Here is a 21,610-nt window from a genome sequence, read left to right on the forward strand (position 1 = left end):
AAAGACGTACTCTCAGATTGTACCAGAAGCACGTAGAAGCTATATGCTAATTGAAATTTATTCAGTTGCCCTCAATTCAGAATAACTGTTTTTCATTGTGTTTTTTTTTTTAAAAGATTGTATTTATTTGCAAGAGAGAGGGTGTATGAGTGGGGAGAGGGGTAGAGAGAGAAAGAATCCCAAGCAGACTCCCCACTGAGCACAGCGCTGGATGTGGAGCTGGATCTCACACCAAGATAACCTGAGCCAGAACCAAGTTTCAGATGCCCAACCAACTGAGCCACCCAGACATCCCCATTAGGTGTTGTATTTATTTTCTTTTCATAATGAGATAAAAACTACCCTTGTGTTAACAGTGAAATATTTAAGACCAAATATTTGGGGAAGATTCATTGTCTGCATCCAATGGACCAGAGAAGATTTTAGAAAAACTAGGGATAAATCTGAGAGCTGGAGGGAAATTAATCAAAATCTGTTAATTTAGGTCATTAATGGGACAGATGGAAATGTCTGGAAACCAGAATATAAAAATAGTATTAAGATATTGATAACAGGGGATCCCTGGGTGGCGCAGCGGTTTAGCGCCTGCCTTTGGCCCAGGGCGCGATCCTGGAGACCCGGGATCGAATCCCACGTCGGGCTCCCGGTGCATGGAGCCTGCTTCTCCCTCTGCCTGTGTCTCTGCCTCTCTCTCTGTGTGTGATTATCATAAATAAATAAATTAAAAATTAAAAAAAAAAATAGAACTTTTAGGGCACCCCGGATGGCTCAGCGGTTTAGTGCCACCTTCAGCCCAGGGCGTGATCCTGGAGACCCGGGGTCGAGTCCCACGTCGGGCTCCCTGCATGGAGGCTGCTTCTTCTCCCTCTTTTTTTTTCTTTTAAGATTTTATTTATTTATTCATGAGAGACACAGAGGCAGAGACACAGGTAGAGGGAGAAGTAGGCTCCATGCAGCGAGCGCGACGTGGGACTTGATCCCGGGTCTCCGGGATCACACCCTGGGCTAAAGGCAGTGCTAAAGTGCTGAGCCACCTGGGCTGCCCTGCTTCTTCTCCCTCTGCCTGTGTCTCTACTCCTCTCTCTCTTTGTGTCTGTCTCATGAATAAATAAATAAAATCCTAAGAAAAAAAAATAATAGAACTCTTAGGCCAAAAAATTTAGGGACACCTGGGTGGCTCAGCAGTTGAGCGACTGCCTTTGGCTCAGGGCATGATTCCGAGGGCTGGGATCAAGTCCCATATCGGGCTCCCTATGGGTAGCATGCTTCTCCCTCTGTCTATGTCTCTGCCACCCCCACCCTCCACCCCCCCATCCCCCACCCATCTCTCACATGAATAAATAAATCTTTAAAAAAATTTTTTTTTCATAGAGAATGATTTTTTGGTGATGAAAATATCCTAGCCAGTCTTTGGTCTAATGAGTCATTTTTATAATTATAATGAATTATTGTATATTTTTAATATTCTGCTTTTTAAATTTATGGACTGCCAAGGTATGGTTTTGGACCTTCCTTCCCATCTCCCACATCATTGTTCTTTTTTTTTTTTTTTTTTAAGATTTTATTTGTTTATTCATGAGAGATACAGAGAGAGAGAGAGGCAGAGACACAGGCAGAGGGAGAAGCAGGCTCCATGCAGGGAGCTCGACATGGGACTTGATCCCAGGCCTCTAGGATCAGGCCATGGGCTGAAGGCGGCACTAAACTGCGGAGCCACCCGGGCTGCCGCCCACATCATTGTTCTGTTGTAGGATGTCTCACTTTCAAATCCTGTAACTAACCCAAAGTTGAATGATAGACTGTTAACACTTGCGTTGACCCTGGTATTGAGTGTTATATTTATTGGTCCCTGAGTTTACATAGGCTGTTTCTACTTCAAAATATAGCATATGACTTTTTTCTTATCACTTTTTTTTTTTTAACCTATCTCTACTCCCTAATGTGGGGCATGAATGCATGACCACAAGATCAGGAGTCACATGCACTAATAACTGAGCCAGCCAGATGCCCTGTGGCTTATATATTTTAATAATGTTAATTTAATACTTGTTTTGCCTAGCTAAAATTCAGATAATTCTGTTAAAGAAAGTTCCAAATTTCTACAAATTTCTTTTTATTCTGTTGTACTTCTGTGGCAGAGTGCAAAAAAGTCCACTATATTTTGTGACTCTGCCACCCAGAAGTGAAGTCTGTTTCCTTACCTCTTGAATCTGGGCTGGCCAAGTGACCTGTTTGATAAATAGAATGTAGTGTAAGAGCACAGAATTCTGGGCATAGAAGTAAAGAGGTCTTACAGCTTTCGCTTATTTCTGACTCTTGGAATCCCTTCACCACCATGTGATCTAGCCAGGACTAGCTTGCTGGGGGAGACAAAATAGGGTAGAGATAAGTTGTCCTGAGGCCCCCAAGACCAAGCACCCCCAGCCAACCTGGCAGTCAACTCCAGAAACATGAGTGAAGCCAGCCAAGACAGCGTCAGAAGCTCCCTGTTGAGTCCAGCCCAAGCTGACTCCTAGAATACTGAGCTAAATGTAAATTGTTCTTTTTCTTTAAAAATTTTTTTTAAGAAAAAAATAAAAAAATAATAAAAAATTTTTTTAAGTAATCTCTATATCCACCATAGGGCTCAAACTCCTGACCCCGACATCAAGAGTTACATACACACTGAGCCAGCAGGAGCCCCTAGAGATCGTTCTTTTAAGACCATACATCTTAGGCTAGTTTAGTTAGTTACTCAACCAAAGTTCACTGATGGAATCTGCCTCTAACACGCTAGTGCATTTTTCCACTTTTATGTTTGTTTCTTGTTTATCCTTTTATAATTCGGTAAGCCTTAAAGATGATGTAGGGGATTTGGAAAAAGTCATTTAAATTATAGTCTTGAGTCTGACAAAAATAGACGTCTTAGTTTGAGAGGAATCGATAATAACCTCCTTCCCCTCCATCTCCCACTCAAGTTTAAAACTGATTGACAGACCCAGGAGTGAGGTAAAGGAGCATAAAAAGTATCCCTGTGATTACTGGTTAGGCCTGGCTTGGGAGAAATGGCTTCGATGATGAGCTCTATGCTACTGAGTTTCCAGATCGAGAGTTACACACCCACTCAGCCCCTGGCTGAATTGAATGACTTCAGGCCACTTTGGAGGTACGGTGGGGGCAAGGAGGAGCCAAGGAGCCAAGCGGGCTATATGCCCTCTGTAGGCAGCAAGTGCCTGAAGTCAGGAAAAATTATGTCAAGGAGGACAGTTCCTTCTCCCACTTTCACCAACAGATCAGTCACTGCCCTCAGCAAAGAAGCAGAGAGAGCTTGGAGCTTGCTTCTTCCTCTGCCTGTGTCTCCGAGCGAGTCTCTCTCTCTCTCTCTCTCTCTTTCCCTCCCTCCCTCCCTTCCTCCCTCCCTCCCTTCCTCCCTCCCTCCCTTCCTCCCTCCCTCCCTCCTTCTCTCGTAAATAAATAAAATCTTAGAAAAAAATAAAAAATAAATGTTGGTGAGTATGTGGAGAAATCAGAAGCCTCATACATTTTTTTTTAAGGACTTTATTTTTAAGTCCTCTCTACACCAACGTGGGGCTCGAACTTAGAACCATGAGATCAATGGTTGCATGCTCTGCCTTGGACTGAGCCAGCCAAGCATGGTGATTCGGTTTTTGTTTTTTTTTAATGATTTTATTTATTTATACATAAAATGCCATTCTAGCCCTGTCCAGACTCCCCCACCTGGAGGCCCCACCGAGTGTGCTAGTGGGGGCGATAGAGCTCTGCAACCCGGAGGGGAGAGTCACAGAACCAGAACCTCTTGCTCTGGCCAAGTCCCGTGGGATTTGTGCTTTGTGCACACCTTAGAGAGGCAGTTTATGATGGAGGCAACAGGAGGTGAGGCTGCAGGAAGAGGCAGGTGGGAGCTGACCAATACATTGCTCCCTCTCAGGTCAGGGGCTGCAAGTGCTCCTTCCTCTCTGATCTCCTTTCTTCAGGGTCAGCCCAGCCCATGCAGTGATCTCCACCCTCCACCCCCTTGAAGCTCTGGAGGAGGAGATGAGGCCTGGAGGTATGTCCTGGCTCAGCATGACCCCTCCCCTGGCCCGCTGGGGATTGAGACCTCCCAGGATTGAGACCTTCCACACTGCACTCCCTTAGCCCCCTGAGGCCTAGAACACAGGAACTTGAAAGCTCCATATCCAACAGGCCCACTGCACAGATGGGCCACAGGGTTGCCAGGGCTAGGTGGGCGACTTGTCCGAAGTCACCTACAAAGTCATTGGCAGGCCTGGGCCTTGGTCAAGGCCTCCAGACCTTACTTAATAGGACCCATATTCCTGGCCTCTGAGTCCCTGGGCCACCAGCTCACAAGGTTGGGGAGGGACTACAGCAGGTAACTCCTTACAGGCTGGTAGAGCTGTGGTGGTGGTGACTTTGTGGGCTGGTGGCCATAGTGGTGGTGGTGGTGGGGTTGCTGCTGCTGTCACTCCTGCTGCTTGTTCACTTTGCGCTTCTTTGCCCATGGGTTTGTTTGTTTGTTTTTTAAATTTAATTAACTTATTTATTCATGAGAGACAGAGGGAGAGGCAGACTGAAAGGCAGGCTCCCCGCTGGGAGTCCAGGGCTGGACTCGATCCCAGGATCACACCCTGAGCTGAAGGCAGATGCTCAACCACGGAGCCACCCAGGCGCCCATTGGTTTTGGAACCTGATGATTTTCATCTGCCCTTAAGTGAGCCTCACATTGGTGGCCAGCTCTGACTTCCACCAGATGGTGACAGATCGGCTGTAGTAGAAGCTCCCTTTCCAGCTCCATCTGTGCTCAGTGGTGTAGACCATTCAGTACTTACCCTCGGTCCTGGGGTTCATCTGACTGCCAGCTCCACCAGCTTTAACTGAGCAGTTTCCAGATGCATCTATACAACAGACACTCAGGGAGTTTGTGAAAAACACAACTTCTGGGGGCATCCCTGACCCTGTGAATTGTCATTGTGGTTTTGATTTTATTTCCCTGATGACTAGTGATGTTGAGCACCTTTTCCTATGCTTGTTGGCCATTTTTATGTCGTCTTTGGGTAAAATGTCCAGGTCCTTTCCTTTACCCATTTTTCATTTGGGTTATTCTTTCTTTCTTTTTCTTTCTCTTTCTCTCTCTCTTTTTCTCTCTTTCTCTCTCTGCTATTGAGTGGTGGGAGTTCCTTGTATATTTTGGATATTAACCCTTTATTGGGGGCCCATCCTTCAAGTGGCAGCCTTAAAAGTTGAAGCATTGGTTGTGTGCTCCAAACCCCTCACTCCTCAGGGAGAAGCTGGCAGTTGGGGATTCCCTCCCCACTGCGCAGCATTGTGTTGGGGTAGGCCTTGTGGTGAGAGCGTGTCTCAGCCTTTTCCACTTCCTTCCATGGGCATTCCCTCCCTTGCCTGATAGGAAGGAATCGCTTAACTAGTTTCTGAATTTCTCAGGGGGAATTGATCTGTGTGAGCTGTGTATTCAGTGCATCTACGGGAGTAGAAAGAAAATGAAGTTAATGATTTTGAGGTATCCATATGATCTATATTTCCTTTGATACTTAGGCTTTTGTAGTCTAGTCCAAAGGTGGAAGATTTAAAGATTTTATTTATTTATTCATGAGAGACATAGGCGGAGAGAGAAGCAGGCTCCATGCAGGGAGCCCAATGTGGGACTCAATCCCAGAACTCCAGGATCATGCCCTGAGCCAAAGGCAGATGCTTAATGGCAGAGCCACCCAGGCATCCCCTTAGGTCCATTTTGAGTTAGTTTTTATATATGTCATAGGAAGGGATTGAAGTTTATTCCTTGGCATATAAATATCCAATTGTCCGGGATCCCTGGGTGGTGCAGCAGTTTGGTGCCTGCCTTTGGCCCAGGGCGCGATCCTGGAGACCCAGGATCGAATCCCACGTCGGGCTCCCGGTGCATGGAGCCTGCTTCTCCCTCTGCTTGTGTCTCTGCCCCTCTCTCTCTCTGTGTGACTATCATAAATTTAAAAAAAAAATCCAGTTGTCCTAACACCATTTATTGAAAAGACTATTTCTCTGCCATTCAGTTGTCTTGGCACCACTGTTGAAAATCAGTTGGCCATAAACATAAGAGTTTATTTCTTCACTCTCAATTTTATTCTATGGCTCTATATTTCTTTTTTTTTCCTAAGATTTTATTTATTCATTTGACAGAGCACAAGTAGGCAGAGGGAGTGAAAGAAACAGGTTCTCCGCTTAGCAGGGTGCCTGGTACAGAGCTTGATCCCAGGACCCTGGGATCATGCATGACCTGATCCGAAGGCAGCCATATAACTGACTGGGTCACCCAAGTGCCCCTGTAGATCATTTTAGGGAGGGTTGTCATTTTAACAATGTTAAGTCTTCCAATTCATACACAATGGGATGTCTTTTCACTTATTTAGATTTAGAATTTCTTTCAACCATGGCTCTTAGTTTTTAATGTACGAGTCTTTCACTTCTTTTTTATTCCTAAGACTTTACTTATTTTTGATATTATAAATGGAATTGTTTCCTTATTTTGATTTTCATATGGTACATTGCTAGCATATAGCAATGCAATTGATTTTCTATATTGATCTATCTATATTGATAGGCACCCCTCTATCTTGCAACCTTGCTGAACTCATTTATTATTTGCAATAGTTTTTTTTTTCTTGCATTCTTTAGGATTCTTTGTATACAAGATCATATCATCTACAAATACAAATAGTTTTACTTTTTCCTTAGTAATGTACATGCCTTTTATTTCATTTTCTTGCCTGAGTACCATGGGTAGAACCTCAAAGGTTCTGTTGAATTCATGTTGAATAGAAGTGGTGAGTGGAAATCCTTGTCTTCTTCCTGGTGTTAGGTGGAAAGCATGTAGTCTTTCACCATTAGGTATAATGTTAGCAATGGGTTTTTCACAAATGTTCTTTATCACATTGAGAAGTTCCCTTGTATTCCTATTTTGTTGAGTGTTTTAACCACAAAGATGTGTTGGATTTTTGTCAGCTGCTTTTTCTGCATCGATAGAGAGGATCGTGTGGCTTTTGTCATTTGTTCTATTCATATGGTGTATTAGATTGATTTTCAGATGTTAAATCAATCTTACATTCCTGGGATAAATCCCACTTGGTTGTAGTGTGTAATCATTTCTATATATTGTTGGATTCAATTTGCTAGTATTTTGTTGAGGATTTTTGTATCAATATTCATAAAGGATATTGATCTGTAGTTTTCTTGATGTTTTTGTCTAGCTTTGATATCTGGGTAATATTGATAAAATGAGTTGAAAGTGTTTTTCTGTTTTTTAGAAAAGGTTGCAAAGGATTGGTAATAATTCTTTATATATTGAGTAGAATTCTTCAGTGAAGCCATCTGAGCCTGGGATTTTCTTTGTGGGAAGTTTTTAATTATTAATCTAATTTTTTCTTACACCTCTATGAAGCTCTTTTATTTCTTTTTGAGTCCGTTTCATTACTTTGTGTTTCTCTAGGAATTTACTATTTCATTTATCTAATTAGTTGGCTTACAGTTGTTGATAATATTCCTTCATTTTTTTTAAAGACTTTTTATTTTATTTATTCATAGAGACACAGAGAGAGAGGCAGAGACACAGGCAGAGGGAGAAGCAGGCTCCACGCATGGAGACTGACGTGGGACTCGATCCCGGGTCTCCAGGATCACACCCTGGGCCACAGGCAGTGCTAAACTGCTGTGCCACTGGGGCTGCCCCTATTCCTTCATTTTTAAAGAAGATCTCATTTATTTGAGAGAGAGCACACAAGCTGGAGAGGGAGAAGCAGACTCCCTGATTAGCAGGGAGCCTGATATGGGGCTTGATCCCAGGACCCCAGATCATGACCTGAGCTGAAGATAGATTCTTAACTTACTAAGCCACCCAGGCACCCCAATAATATTCCTTTATAACCATATATATTGCTGCAATTTCAGTAGTGAAGGCCCCTCTTTCATTCCTGATTGAGTAATTTGAATTCTCTGTGTCTTTTTCAAAAATAATTATTTGAGAGAGAGAGAGAGAGAGAGAGAGAGAGATGGGAGGAGCAGAGGGAGTGGAGAGAGAGAATCCTCAAACAGATTCCCTGCTGAGCACAGAGCCTGATTCAGGCCTGATCCCAGGACCTTGAGATCAGGACCTGAGCTGAAATCAGGAGTGGGTCACTTAATCGACTGAGCCACCTAGGCACCCCTCTATTTTTTTAATTCTGGTCAGTCTGGTAAAAGTTTATCAATTTTGTTGATCTTTCCAAATAACCAGGTTTTCAGTGGTTTTTCTTTATTGTTTTTCTATTCTTTCATTTAATTCTACTCCCATCTTAATTATTTCCTTCCCTCTGTTTACTTTAGATGGAGTTTGCTTTTCTTTTTCCAGTGTCTTTAGGTGGAAGATTAGGTTATTGATTTAACATCTTTCTTCTTTTTTGCTATAGGTATTTACAGTTCTAAATTTCCCTCTTGGGGTGCCTGGGTTTTATTTATTTAGTCATTTGTGAGAGCACGCAAGCGTGCACAGGGGAAGGAACAGGAGAGGGACAAAGCAGCCTCCTGTGCTGAATGCAGAGCCCCATGGGGGGGCTTGATGTTATGGCTTCAAGATGAGGAACCAACTGAGCCACCTAGGCTCCCCTCAAAGAAAGAAAGAAAAAAAAATTTTTTTCTTTAAGATTTTATTTGAGAGAGAGACCAAGCAGGAGCAGGGGTGGGAGGGGCAGAGGGAGAGAGAGAAGCCTGATGCAGGGCTCGATCCCAGGACCCTGAGATCATTACCTGAGCTGAAGTCAGACGTTCAACTGACTGAGCCACCCAAGTGCTCTGAAAGAAAGAAAATCTTAAAAAAAAAAAAAAAAATCCGTCTAAGCCTTAGTTTAGTTCCATCCCATAAGTTTTGATATCTTTTGTCTTTGAATGTGTTAAGTTTGAGGTATTAATGGAATGTTTACATGAAGCAGTTTCAATGGGAAGTTGAAACAAGGCCTGGCATTTCAGAGAAAGCTCAAGAATAGAGGTAAAGGGAGCTAGGAGTCCTCAGTGTCCAAACAACAGTTGAGAGGAGTGAGTGAATTTATCCAAGGGGAAGACATGGAGCAAAAAAAATCCCCACAAAACACACACACACACACACACAACACAGCAGGGCCAGTGGTGAAACACTGTGTCAACAATACGAGTATGGTAGGCAGGGGAGGAGGCATCTAAGAAGGAGACTTAGAAAGTGAACAATAGTGGAAAGAAACGGGAGGTCTGGAGATATTAGAGGCCAGCGCAAGAGAGGACAGGGAGTAGTAGTTAACATCATAAGGTCAAGTGAGATAAGGCCTGAGACCATGTCATTCTCAATTTAAAAATTAATTTCAGGGATCCCTGGGTGGCGCAGCGGTTTGGCGCCTGCCTTTGGCCCAGGGCGCGATCCTGGAGACCCGGGATCGAATCCCACATCAGGCTCCCGGTGCATGGAGCCTGCTTCTCCCTCTGCCTGTGTCTCTGCCTCTCTCTCTCTCTCTGTGACTATCATAAATAAATAAAAAATTAAAAAATAAAAATAAAAATTAATTTCAGGGGCACCTGGGTGACTCAGTCAGTTAAGTGTCTGACACTTGATTTCAGCACAGGTCATGATCTCCGGATTCTGGGATCCAGCCACACACTGGGCTTAGTGCTGGGCATGGAGCCTGCATAGGGTTCTCTCTCTTCCTCTCTCTCTGCCCAGCTCCTGCTCATACACACTCTCTCTCCCTTAAAAAAAAAAAAAAAATCCCTTTCAGCTGGCAGTTTGGCAGAGTCCAGTCTGTGGCAGAGAAATCCGTAGTTGAGAAAGAGTAGAAAGCTAGTATAAAATTTTAAGTGTCCCTGTGAAAGGAACAGGAGAGAGAGAAGAGGAATTAGTGTTTGGGAGATCAAAAAGTACATTTAAAAATTTAAAATGAGGATCCCTGGGTGGCGCAGAGGTTTGGCACCTGCCTTTGGCCCAGGGAGCAATCCTGGAGACCCGGGATCGAATCCCATGTCGGGCTCCCGGTGCATGGAGCCTGCTTCTCCCTCTGCCTATGTCTCTGCCTCTCTCTGTGTGTGACTATCATAAATAAAAATTAAAAAAAATAAATAAAAAATTAAAATGATTGGGCAGCCTGGGTGGCTCAGTGGTTTAGCGCCGCCTTTCGGCCCAGGGTGTGATCCTGGAGACCCGGGATCGAGTCCCACATCGGGCTCCCTGCATGGAGCCTGCTTCTCCCTCTGCCTGTGTCTCTGCCTCTCTCTCTCTCTCTGTCTCTCTCTGCATCTCTCATGAATAAATAAATAAAACCTTTAAAAAAATTAAAATAATTGATGCACATGGTTCAGATGATGCAGAAGAACTACAACTGGGGCACCTGAGTGGCTCAGTTGGTTAAGCATGTGCCTTGGGCTCAGGTCATGATCTCAAGGTCCTGGGATCCAGCCCCGAGTCCTCAGCAGGCAGTCTGCTTCTCCTACTCCCCACTCCCCACTGCCCCGCCCCCCCTGCTCGTTTGCTCTCTCACTGTCAAATATGTCAAATAAAGAAAATCTTAAAAAAAAAAAAAAAGACTACTACTGAAAAGCAACCATTTTCTACCCGGAAGTAAACACTAAGAACCCTTTCTCTGCCCAGTGTCATGTTTGTAAATCATATGTTTATATAGATTCTTAACTTACCAAATTTCAGAAATAACTAGAACTTTCTGCTTCCATAGGTGAGGATTGAACTCATTCACACCTACACCCCATTCTCTCCTTTCCTCCCATTATAGTTCTATTACTCTTGTAGTTACCTTCCTAGTTGCCTTTGAAACTTTTAATAATATGTTCCTATTGCTCTGACTTTAACTGTAGAACCAAAGTGGCTATTAATAGGTTACCTCCTGGGGTTTCTAAGAAATTAGAACACTTCCTTTCTGAAGCCTTCTGTTTACCTGTTGCAGTCTGAACTGATGGCTTCTGCACAGCTGTCTTCCAGGGGCTTCTTTCATGGCTTTGCTAAGATGCACCACCTATTTCCTAGTTACCATTCGTCCTCTGCTGCCTCCTCTCACTTACCCCCTCATTTTGCCAGAGCATATTCTCCAGAAATTTCTCCAAAAGGGTATGGAAAAGGTAAATTGCCAAGTCCTGGCTTTGACTTAAAAAATGTCTTTATTCTGTTGTGAGATTATATAGTTTAATTTGAGAATCCCCTTTACTCAAAATTTAGGAAGAGAACACATGTGGTATTAATGTTGGGAATTCTCAAACCAGGCTGATAGTTCCTGCTTTTTAAGCAATGTGTTTATTCTTCCTGGAAGCTTTTTGGGTCTTCCTCTTATTATTTTTTTTTAGGTAAGCTCTCTACCCAATGTGGGATTTGAACTCAAAATCCTGAGATTAAGGGGGGATCCCTGGGTGGCTCAGTGGTTGAGCACCTGCCTTCACCAGGGTGTGATCCTGGAGTCCGGGGATCGAGTCCCACATCAGCCTCCCTGTGTGGAGCTTGCCTCTCTCTCTCTCTCTCTCTCTCATGAATAAATAAATAAAATCTTAAAAAAAAATCCTGAGAACAAGAGTTGCACACTCTGCTTACAGAGCCGGCCAAGGGCCATTAGGTCTTCCCGTTATTCAGGAAGTTCATTGTGAGGTGTGCAAGTTTTTGACTATTTATCTTAAATATCACTGAGTAAACCTTGTATTTTCCTAAAACTCTAGGAAAGCTCTTGCATCTCTTCTGTGTCAAGTTTCTCACTCTGTATTTTTATTTTCTCTTTGGAACTCAGTATTGGGAGATTGAACCTCCTGAATTGAGTCTATATGTATCTTAGTTTATCTCCTATTTTCCCTGTCCTTGTGTTTAACTGCACATTGAGGAAATTTCTTCAACTTTTCTTTAGATGGTTACTATTTTAGTAGTTGTATGTTTTAACTTTCAAAATTTTATTTGCTATTCCAATTGTATACTGTTACAACATCATGTTCTAGCTTAACAAATACAATTTCTTTTCACATTTCTCTTAGAGAAATAATGTGATTTGTTTTTTTAAGCTTGCTTTTTATCCCTGAATTATCTTTTTTTTTTTCTGGAGTTAGTTATTTCTATTCTCTTAATTTGCAGGCTTACTCACCTGTCTGGTGATCCTTGATTGTTGGTTATGTTACAGGGCTCACTGGGCACAGGGCTTATTTATTATCTGGCAGTGTGAGTTGGCAGGAAGCTGCCAGTAGCTCCAAATTGTTCTACTTTTTAAGAGAAAAATCCTCCCATTTGTTGCTGTTCATTGCCGGACAGTTAACCCCATAGTCCCAAGTGGTGTTTTGTGCTGGTATTTGGGAGTGGATTGCAGGTATTTGGTGGGTTTCCATTCAGCTTCTCCCTTCTGCCTCTCCAGAACCTATAGAGTCTGAACCCAAGACACTTTGTGCACTTGGCAGTCCTGTTGCCTCCTGTCACATACTCTTGGCCGCAGGTTACTCCCATCTGCTGTCCTCAGCCTCTCTTAACTGTCTACCAGATACTTGTCCTCGCTTGTCCCTCAGTAACCCCCATCTGTTTATTCAATGTGGCACTTTCGTAGCTTTTTAATTCCTTTTTTTTTTAAGATTTTATTTATTCATGAGAGACAGAGAGAGGCAGAGACATAGGCAGAGAAGCAGGCTCCATGCAGGGAGCCTGATGTGGGACTCCATCCTGGAACTCCAGGATCATGCCCTGGGCTGAAGGCAGGTGTTCATCTGCTGAGCCACCCAGGCATCCCTTTTTAATTCCTTTATTAGACTTTTAATGGAGTCTTGATGAGAAGATAAAGAAGTGTACTCATTCTACAACTCAGAACTACAATTCTGGAAGATTTGGGGAGGATCACTTCTTACATGGATATAATTTCAAACTTCCAAAATTATTTTGCTTCATTTGCAGATCATTCTCCTATGTGTGTGTATATGTATATATGTAGATCACAGAGCTATACAAACATATGTCCATCGATTTTTGTTTAAAAAAATTTTTTTTATTGGAGTTCAATTTGCCAACATATAGCATAACACCCAGTGCTCATCCCAAGTGCCCCCCTCAGTGCCTGTCACCCAGTCACCCCAACCCCCTGCCCACCTCCCTTTCCACTATGTTTGAAAAATTTGAAAGTACATTAATGACACCATCCTTTTTCCCCCTAAATACATCATGTACATACTTACTAAGAATTGGGCATTTTATTTCTTTTTTTCATTTAAGATTTTTTTTTTCTGAGAGACAGAAAGAGAGACAGTAGGGGGGCAGAAGCAGAGGTAGAGGGAGAAGCCAACTCCCTGCAGGGAGCTCGACGCAGGACTCAATACCGGGACCCCGAGATCATGACACGAGCCAAAAGCAGGTGCCCAACCACTGAACCACCCAGGTGCCCCCAGCTATTTGTTTTTAAAGATTTTATTTTTAAGTCATCTCATCATGGGTCTTGAACACACAACCCCGACATCAAAAGTAACATGCTCCACCAACTGAGCCAGCCAGTACCCCCAGTTATAAGCTATCTATTTGTAAGGAGATGGGGGCACTTATGGGTGGGAAGCCCTGAACATAACTGAGAAGGAAGGAGCCCATGGAGAAGCAGAGTTGAGAAGACAGTTGGAAGCATGAGATCCTGGAGATAAGGGAAGAAGGGGTGCTTATTGTGTGAATGAATGCTCCTACCAAAAGTACCATTCAAAATACTAATAATCTCAAGAATAGACATGTCATTAATTTATTTATCAAAAACCATAGACCTGATTAATAGATGATTCATGTTATTTTATTTCAGGATTTCTAACAGCTAGAGCTCCTCCCAAAACTGGTGTCAGTTTGTCACTGGTGAGAACTACACAGGTGAGGAACAGGGGTGGAGAAGACAATTTTCTATGCTTTTGTGTAACATTTGGATGATCAGCCTTTTGGTTACGTTACCTGTTGTAAACTATACATTAAATAGAAATTTTCTGACTTTTCTGAAAAGTAGTTGATACTTTCTCCTCTTTACAAGTTTAACTTGGCCAAGGAAATCAGTATTAATATGACTCATAATTAGCAAATTGTGTATTTGTAGCATTGTCAATATTTTGTTTGAGCACAACTATTTTTCTCTTTACCAATTTTTTTAATCTTTAGGTCTTTGTAATTAAACTTTTTTTTTTTTTTTTTTTTTTATTTACGATAGGCCCACAGTGAGAGAGAGAGAAGCAGAGACACAGGCAGAGGGAGAAGCAGGCTCCATGCACCGGGAGCCCGACGTGGGATTCGATCCCGGGTCTCCAGGATCGCGCCCTGGGCCAAAGGCAGGCGCCAAACCGCTGCGCCACCCAGGGATCCCTAAACTTTTTTTTAATTCTGTTTCTTTTAAGATTTTTTATTTATTTATTCATAGAGACACAGAGAGAGAGAGAGAGAGGGGCACTGACACGGGCAGAGGGAGAAGCAGGCTCCATGCAGGGAGCCCGACGTGGGACTCCATCCCAGGTCTCCAGGATCACGCCCTGGGCTGAAGGTGGCGCTAAACCACTAAGCCACCGGGGCTGCCCCTTAAACTTCTTTTTGAAAAGATTTTATTTTTAAGTAATCTTTACACCCAACATGGGACTTGAACTCACAACCTTGAGATCAAGGGTTGCATGTTCTACCAACTGAGCCAGCCAGGTGCCCTTTGTTTTTTTTAAGTTTTCTTATTCTTGTCTTCATTTATTTTTTATTATATATATATATATATATATAATTGAAGTATGATTAATATGCGGTATTAGTTTCAAGTGTACAACATAATGATTCAACAACTCTATACGTTACTCAGTGCTCACCATAAGTGTAGACCCCATCTCTCACCAAACCATTGATTACAATCTTATTGACTATATTCTCTATACTGTACTTTTCATCTCCATGATTTATTTATCTTACAACCGGAAGTTTGTACCTCTTAATCTGCTTCACCTATTTTACCCATTTCATGTCCACTTCCCCTCTGGCATCACCAATTGGTTCTCTATTTTAAGAGTCTGTTTCTTGGTTTTGTTTCTTAGTCTCTTTGTTGTTGTTTTAAATATTTATCTATTTATGTTAGAGATAGAGAGTGTGTGTGCAAGTGAGGGGAGGGGAAGAGTGAGAGAATCTCAAGCAGACTCCATATTGAGTGCAGAACCCAGCACAGGGTCCGTTCTCATGACCTGAGCTGAAATCAAGAGTCGGTTGCTTAACCAACTGAGCTACCCAGGTGCCCCTCTTTGTCTGTTTTGTTTCTCAGATTCCACATATGAGTGAAATCATATGGCATTTGTCTTTTTCTGTACGGCTCATTTTACTTAGCATAATACCCTCTAGGTCCATTCATGTTGTCACAATGGCAAGATCTTGTTCTTTTTTATGGCCGGGTAGTATTCCAGTGTGTGTGTGTGTGTGTATGTGTGTGTGTGTGTGCGCACGCGCGCGTGCGCGCATGTGTGTGTGTGCACACGCGCACACACCCATACCCCACTTCTTCATTCATCTGTGGATGGACGTATGGATTGCTTCCATATCTTGGCTATTGTAAATAATGCTGTAATCAACACAGGAGTGCATATGTCTTTTCAAATTAGTGTTTTCATTTTCCTTGGGTAAATATCCAGTAGTGGAGTTACTGCATCATATGGTAGTTCTATTTTTAATTTTTTGAGGAATATCCATAGTCTTGTCCACAGTGACTGTACCAATTTACAGTCCCATCAACAGTGCATAAACGTTCCTTTTTCTCCACATCATTGCCAATGTTTGTCTTTCTTGTCATTTTGATTTTAGCCATTCTGACAGGTGTAAGGTGCTATCTCAGTGTGGTTTTTGATCTGCATTTCCCTGATGATTAGTTATGTTGAGCATTCTTTTCATGTGCCTATTGGCCATCTGTGTGTCATCTTTAGAAAATGTCTCTGAGGTTTTCTGCTTATTTTTAATCAGATTATTGCGGGGTTTTTTTTTTTTTTTTTAGTGTTAAATTGTATAAGTTCTCTATATATTGTAGATTTTAATCCCTTATCAGCTCTATCATTTGCAAATATCTTTTCCCATTCAGTAGATTGTCTTTTAGTTTTGTTGGTAGTTTCTTTCACTGTGCAAAAGCTTTTTGATACAGTCCCAGTACTTTGCTTTTGTTTCCCTTTCCTTTGGACACCTATCCAGAAAAATGTTTTTATGGCGATGTCAAAGAAGTTACTGTTTTCTTCTAAGAGTTTAATAGTTTCAGGTCTCACATTTAGGTCTTTAATCAGTTTTGAGTTGATTTTTGTGTACAATGCAAGAAAGAGGTCATTTCATTCTTTTGCATGTAGCTTTTGTGTGTATTTTTTTTAAAGGGCAGTTGTAGAAGAGACCATCTTTTCTCCATTGTATATTCTTGCCTCCCCTGTTGTAGATTAATAAACCATAAGTGTGGGTTTATTTTCTGGGCTCTCTGTGCTATTGCACAGACCCCTGTCTATTTTTGTGCCAGTCCCATATTCTTTTGATTATGGTAGCTTTGTAGTATATCATGACATCTGGAATTGTGATATCTCCAGCTTTGTTCCTCTTTCTCAAGATTGCTATGGCTATTGGGGTCTTTGTGGATCCATACCAATTTTTGGAGTCTTTGTTCTGGTTCTGTGGAAAGTTCTGTTGGCATTTTTTTTAAGAGAAATAGGGTTTTTTTTGTAAGAATCTTATTTATTTATTCATGATAGACATAGAGAGAGAGACAGAGACACAGGCAGAGGGAGAAGCAGGCTCCATATCGGGAGCCCGACGTGGGACTCGATCCCAGGAGTCCAGGATCACGCCCTGGGCTGAAGGCAGGCGTTAAACCGCTGAGCCACCCAGGGATCCCCTCTGTTGGTATTTTGTTTTTTTATATTTAAAAATTTTTTTAAAATTTATTTATGATAGTCACAGAGAGAGAGGCAGAGAACAGGCAGAGGGAGAAGCAGGCTCCATGCACCGGGATCCCGACATGGGACTCGATCCCGGGTCTCCAGGATCGCGCCCTGGGCCAACGGCAGGCGCTAAACCGCTGCGCCACCCAGGGATCCTCTGTTGGTATTTTGATAGAGTAAGTTACACACTCAGTGCAACGTCTAAGTAGTATGGACTGTTTTGTTTTGTTTTTTTTTAAGATTTTATTTATTTATTCATAGAGACAGAGAGAGAGAGAGAGAGGCAGAAAGAGAGGCAGAGACACAGGCAGAGGGAGAAGCAGGCACCATACAGAGAGCCTGACGTGGGACTCGATCCCGGGTCTCCAGGATCACGCCCTGGGCTGCAGGCGGCGCTAAACCACCGAACCACCGGGGCTGCCCTGTATGGACTGTTTAATGATATTTATTCAACCAATCTATGGACGTGGAATATCTTTACATTTGCTTGCATCATCTTTAATTTCTTTCATCAATTTTTTTATAGTTTTCAGTGTTAAGGGTCTTTCACCTCGTTACGTAAGTTAATTACTTGGTATTTTACTCTTTATAATGCACCTGTCAATGGGATTTTTTTTTCTTAATTTCTTGCCGATACTTCATTATTTGTGTATAGAAATGCAACAGATTTCTGTGTATTTTGTATCTTGTGATTTCACTGGAGTCATATCAGTACTAGTAGTTCTTTTTTTTTTTAACATTTATTTTTTAAAAGGATTTATTTATTTGTTTGTTTATTTATTTATTTATTTATTTATTTATGACACAGAGAGAGAGAGGCAGAGACATAGGCAGAGGGAGAAGCAGGCTCCATGCAGGAAGCCCGACATAGGACTCAATCCCGGGACTCCAGGATCACCCCCTGGGCCCAAGGCAGGTGCTAAACCGCTGAGCCACCCAGGGATCCCCCAGTATTAGTAGTTCTTTTTTTTTTTTTAAGTACTAGTAGTTCTTTGATGGAATCATTAGGGTTTTCTCTGTATCTATTTCTATCCTATGTCATCTGTATGTAATGACAGTTTTACTTCTTTCTTTCCAATTTGGATGACTTTTATTTCTTTTTCATGTCTGATTGCTATAGCTAGGACTTCCTTCTATGGTGAAGTAAAGGGGTGAGAGTGGGCATAAGTGTGTTATTTTCTTTTTTTTTTTTAAGGTTTTATAATTTTTTTTTTTTTTATGATAGGCACACAGTGAGAGAGAGAGAGAGAGAGAGGCAGAGACATAGGCAGAGGGAGAAGCAGGCTCCATGCACCGGGTGCCCGACGTGGGATTCAATCCTGGGTCTCCAGGATCGCGCCCTGGGCCAAAGGCAGGCGCTAAACCGCTGCGCCACCCAGGGATCCCAGTATGTTATTTTCTTATTTGTTGCTGATCTTAGGTGGAAAGTTCTCAGGTTTTCACCATTGAGGATAATGTTAGCTGGGGGTTGACATATATGGCCTTTGTATTGTTGACCTGTGTTCCCTCAAACCTACTTAGTTGAGAGCTTTTATCATGAATATATGTTGTGTTTTGTCAAATGAATTTTCTGTTTCTGTTGAGAGGATCTTCTGCTTTTATCCTTTCTCTTGTTAATGAGATGTTTCATGTTGATTAATTTGTAAACATTGAACCACTCTTGCATACCAGGAAGAAATCCTACTTGATCATGGTGAGGGATTTTTTTTTTAAGATTTTATTTATTTATTTATTCATGAGAGACACAAAGAGAGAGGGACAGAGGGAGAAGCAGGCTCCATGCAGGGAGCCTGACGTGGGACTCCATCCCGCGTCTTCAGGATCAGGCCCTGGGCTGAAGGTGGTGCTAAACGCTGAGCTACCTGGGCTGCCCTATGATGAGTGAATTTTTTTTTTTTTAATGTATTGTCAAATTCAGTTCGCTAATTTTTTGTTAAGGATTCCTGTGTCTATGTTCATCAGAGATACTGGCCTATAGTTTTTCTTTTTTATAGTCCTTAGCTTTGCTATCATGATAATGCCTTATAGAATGAATTTGGAAGTTTTCCTTCCTCTTTGATTTTTCTGGAACAGTTTGAGAAGAATAGGTATTAACTGTTTTTGAGGTGTTTGGTAGAATTCACTTGTGAAGCCATCTGTTTCTAGACTTCTGTTTGTTGGGAGTTTTTTTGATTACTCAGGCAATTTCGTTACTAGTAATTGGTATGTTAAAAATTTCTAGTTCTTCCTAATTCATTTTTGGGGGACTGTATGTTTCTAGGAATTTACCCATTTATCTTAGGTTGTCCAATTCATTGGCATACAATTCTGCGTAGTAGTCTCATAATTCTTTGTATTTCTGTCATGTTGGTTGTTATTTGTCTCCTTTCATTTCTGATTTTATTTGCTTGAGTATTCTTTTCTCCTAATGAGTCTGGCTAAAGGTTTATCAATTTTGTTGATCTTTTCAAAGAACTATCTCCTGGTTTCATTGATCTTTTCTATTATGTTTTTAGTCTCTGTTTCATTTATTTCTGCTCTAATCTTTATTTCCTTCCTTCTGCTGGCTTTGGGCTTTGTTCTTCTTTTTCTAGCTCCCTTAGGTGTAAGGCTTAGGTTGTTCGAGTTTTTTCTTGTTTCTTGAGGTAGGTCTGAATCACTAACAACTTAGAACTATTTTTGCTGCATCCCAAAGACTTTGGACCATTGTGTTTTTATTTTCATCTGTCTTCATGTATTTTTTGATTTGCTTTTATATTTCTTTATAGACCCATTCATTGTGTAGTATCATGTGTTTTTGTTCTTCCCAGATATTTTCTTAAAATTGATTTTTAATTTAAAATTTTTAAAAAGATTTTTAAAGTTTATTTATTCATGAGACACACACACATACACACAGAGAGAGAGAGAGAGAGAGAGAGAGAGAAGCAGGGCTTAGGGAGCCTGACATGGGATTCAATCCCAGGCCTCCAGAATCACACCCTGGGCTGAAGACAGGCGCTAAACCGCTGAGCCACCCAGGGATCGCTAAAATTGATTTTTAGTTTCATACTGTCGTGGTGTGAAAGGTGCATAATAGGATTTCAATCTTTTTGAATTTGTTGAGACCTGTGTTGTGGCCTAACATGTGATCTAGTAAATGTCTCATGTGCACTTGAAAAGAACGTGTATTCTGCTGGTTTTGGAGGAAATATCTGTATATATCTGTTATATCCATCTGGGCTAATGTGTTGTTCAAAGCTACTGTTCCCTTGTCGATGTTCTGTTGGGACGATCCATCCACTGATGTAAGTGAGGTGTTAAAGTCCTCTACTTTTACTGTATTACTGTCAATTTCTTTCTTTTTGTCTGTTAATAGTTGCTTTATGTATGTAGGCACTCCCATCCTGGGTGCATAAATACTGACAAGTGGTGTATCTTCTTGTAGGATTTTCCCTTTATCATTATGTAGTGCCTTTCTTTGCTGCTATAGACTTTGTTTCAAAGTCCTTTTTGTCTCATAGAAATATTCCTTTCCCAGGTTTTTTTTTTTTTTTTGCTTCCATTTACATAGTATGTTTTCCTGTCTCCCCACTTTGAATCTGCATGTGTCTTTAGGTCTGAAGTGAGTCTCCTGTAGGCAGCATATAGATGGGTCTTGTTTTTTATCCATTCAGTCACCCTGTGTCTTTCAATTTGAGCATTTAGTCCACTTACATTTAAAATAATTATTGAGGGACACCTGGGTGGCTCAGTGGTTGAGCTTCTGCCTTCAGCTCAGGGTGTGATCCTGGTCCGGGGATTGAGTTCTGCATCGGGCTCCCTGTGAGGAGCCTGTTTCTCCCTTCTCTCTCTGTCCATCTCTCTGCCTATCTGTGTGTCTGTCATGAATAAATAAATAAATAAATAAATAAATAAATCTTAAAAAATAATTATTGATTACTCACTGCCTATTTATTACTTGTTTTACAGTTGGTTGTTTTTGGCAGTTCCTGTCTATTCCTTTCTTTTGCTCTCTTCTCTGGTGGTTCGATGGCTTGTGTGTGTGTGTGTGTGTGTGTGTGTGTGTGTGTGTGTGTGTGATGCATAGATTCTTTTCTGATTTTCTGTAGGTATTTATATAGAATTTTGATTTGTAGTAACCATTAGGTTCACATATAGCATCTTATGCATTGCATTTAGCAGTTTATATTAAGTTGATGGTCGCTGAAGTTCAAACCTATTCTAAAGACCATAAATTTTTATACCCCTCCCCCAATTTTCAATTAGCTATAATTGTGCCTCGGATAAACCTCATTGGCTACGATACTGCCACTGTAAAAGCTGTAAAGCTTACACCCCCTTCATTTTATGTACATGATGTCATATATTACATCTTTTACTTTGTGAATCTTGTGACTTGTTGAGACAATACTGATTTGATGCTTTTGTGTATTAATCTCTGTACTGGTTTTATAAGTGATTAATCTACCACCTTTAGATGTTTGTCTTTACTTGTGAAATTTTTTTCCTTTCCTGATTTTCTTCTACTTGGGGCCTTTTCTTTTTTATTTTTTTTAAAGATTTTATTTATTCATGGGAGACACAGAGAGAGGGGGAGGCACAGACACAGGTAGAGGGAAAAGCAGACTCCATGCAGGGAGCCCGACATGGGACCAGATCCCTGGTCTCCAGGATCATGCCCTGGGCCAAAGGCGGCACCTAACTGCTGAGCCACCTGGGCTGCCCTCTTTTTTTCTTTTTAAAGATTTTATTTATT

General features: G+C 41.6%; 1 pseudogene; it reads right to left on the reverse strand.

Moving 5' to 3' along the window:
• Positions 1–21,105: 21,105 nt before the first annotated feature.
• Positions 21,106–21,176, reverse strand: LOC140596330 (U4 spliceosomal RNA; annotated as a pseudogene).
• Positions 21,177–21,610: the final 434 nt, after the last annotated feature.

The sequence above is a fragment of the Vulpes vulpes genome, chromosome X, assembly GCF_048418805.1.
Source record: "Vulpes vulpes isolate BD-2025 chromosome X, VulVul3, whole genome shotgun sequence".
Classification (NCBI taxonomy): domain Eukaryota; kingdom Metazoa; phylum Chordata; class Mammalia; order Carnivora; family Canidae; genus Vulpes; species Vulpes vulpes.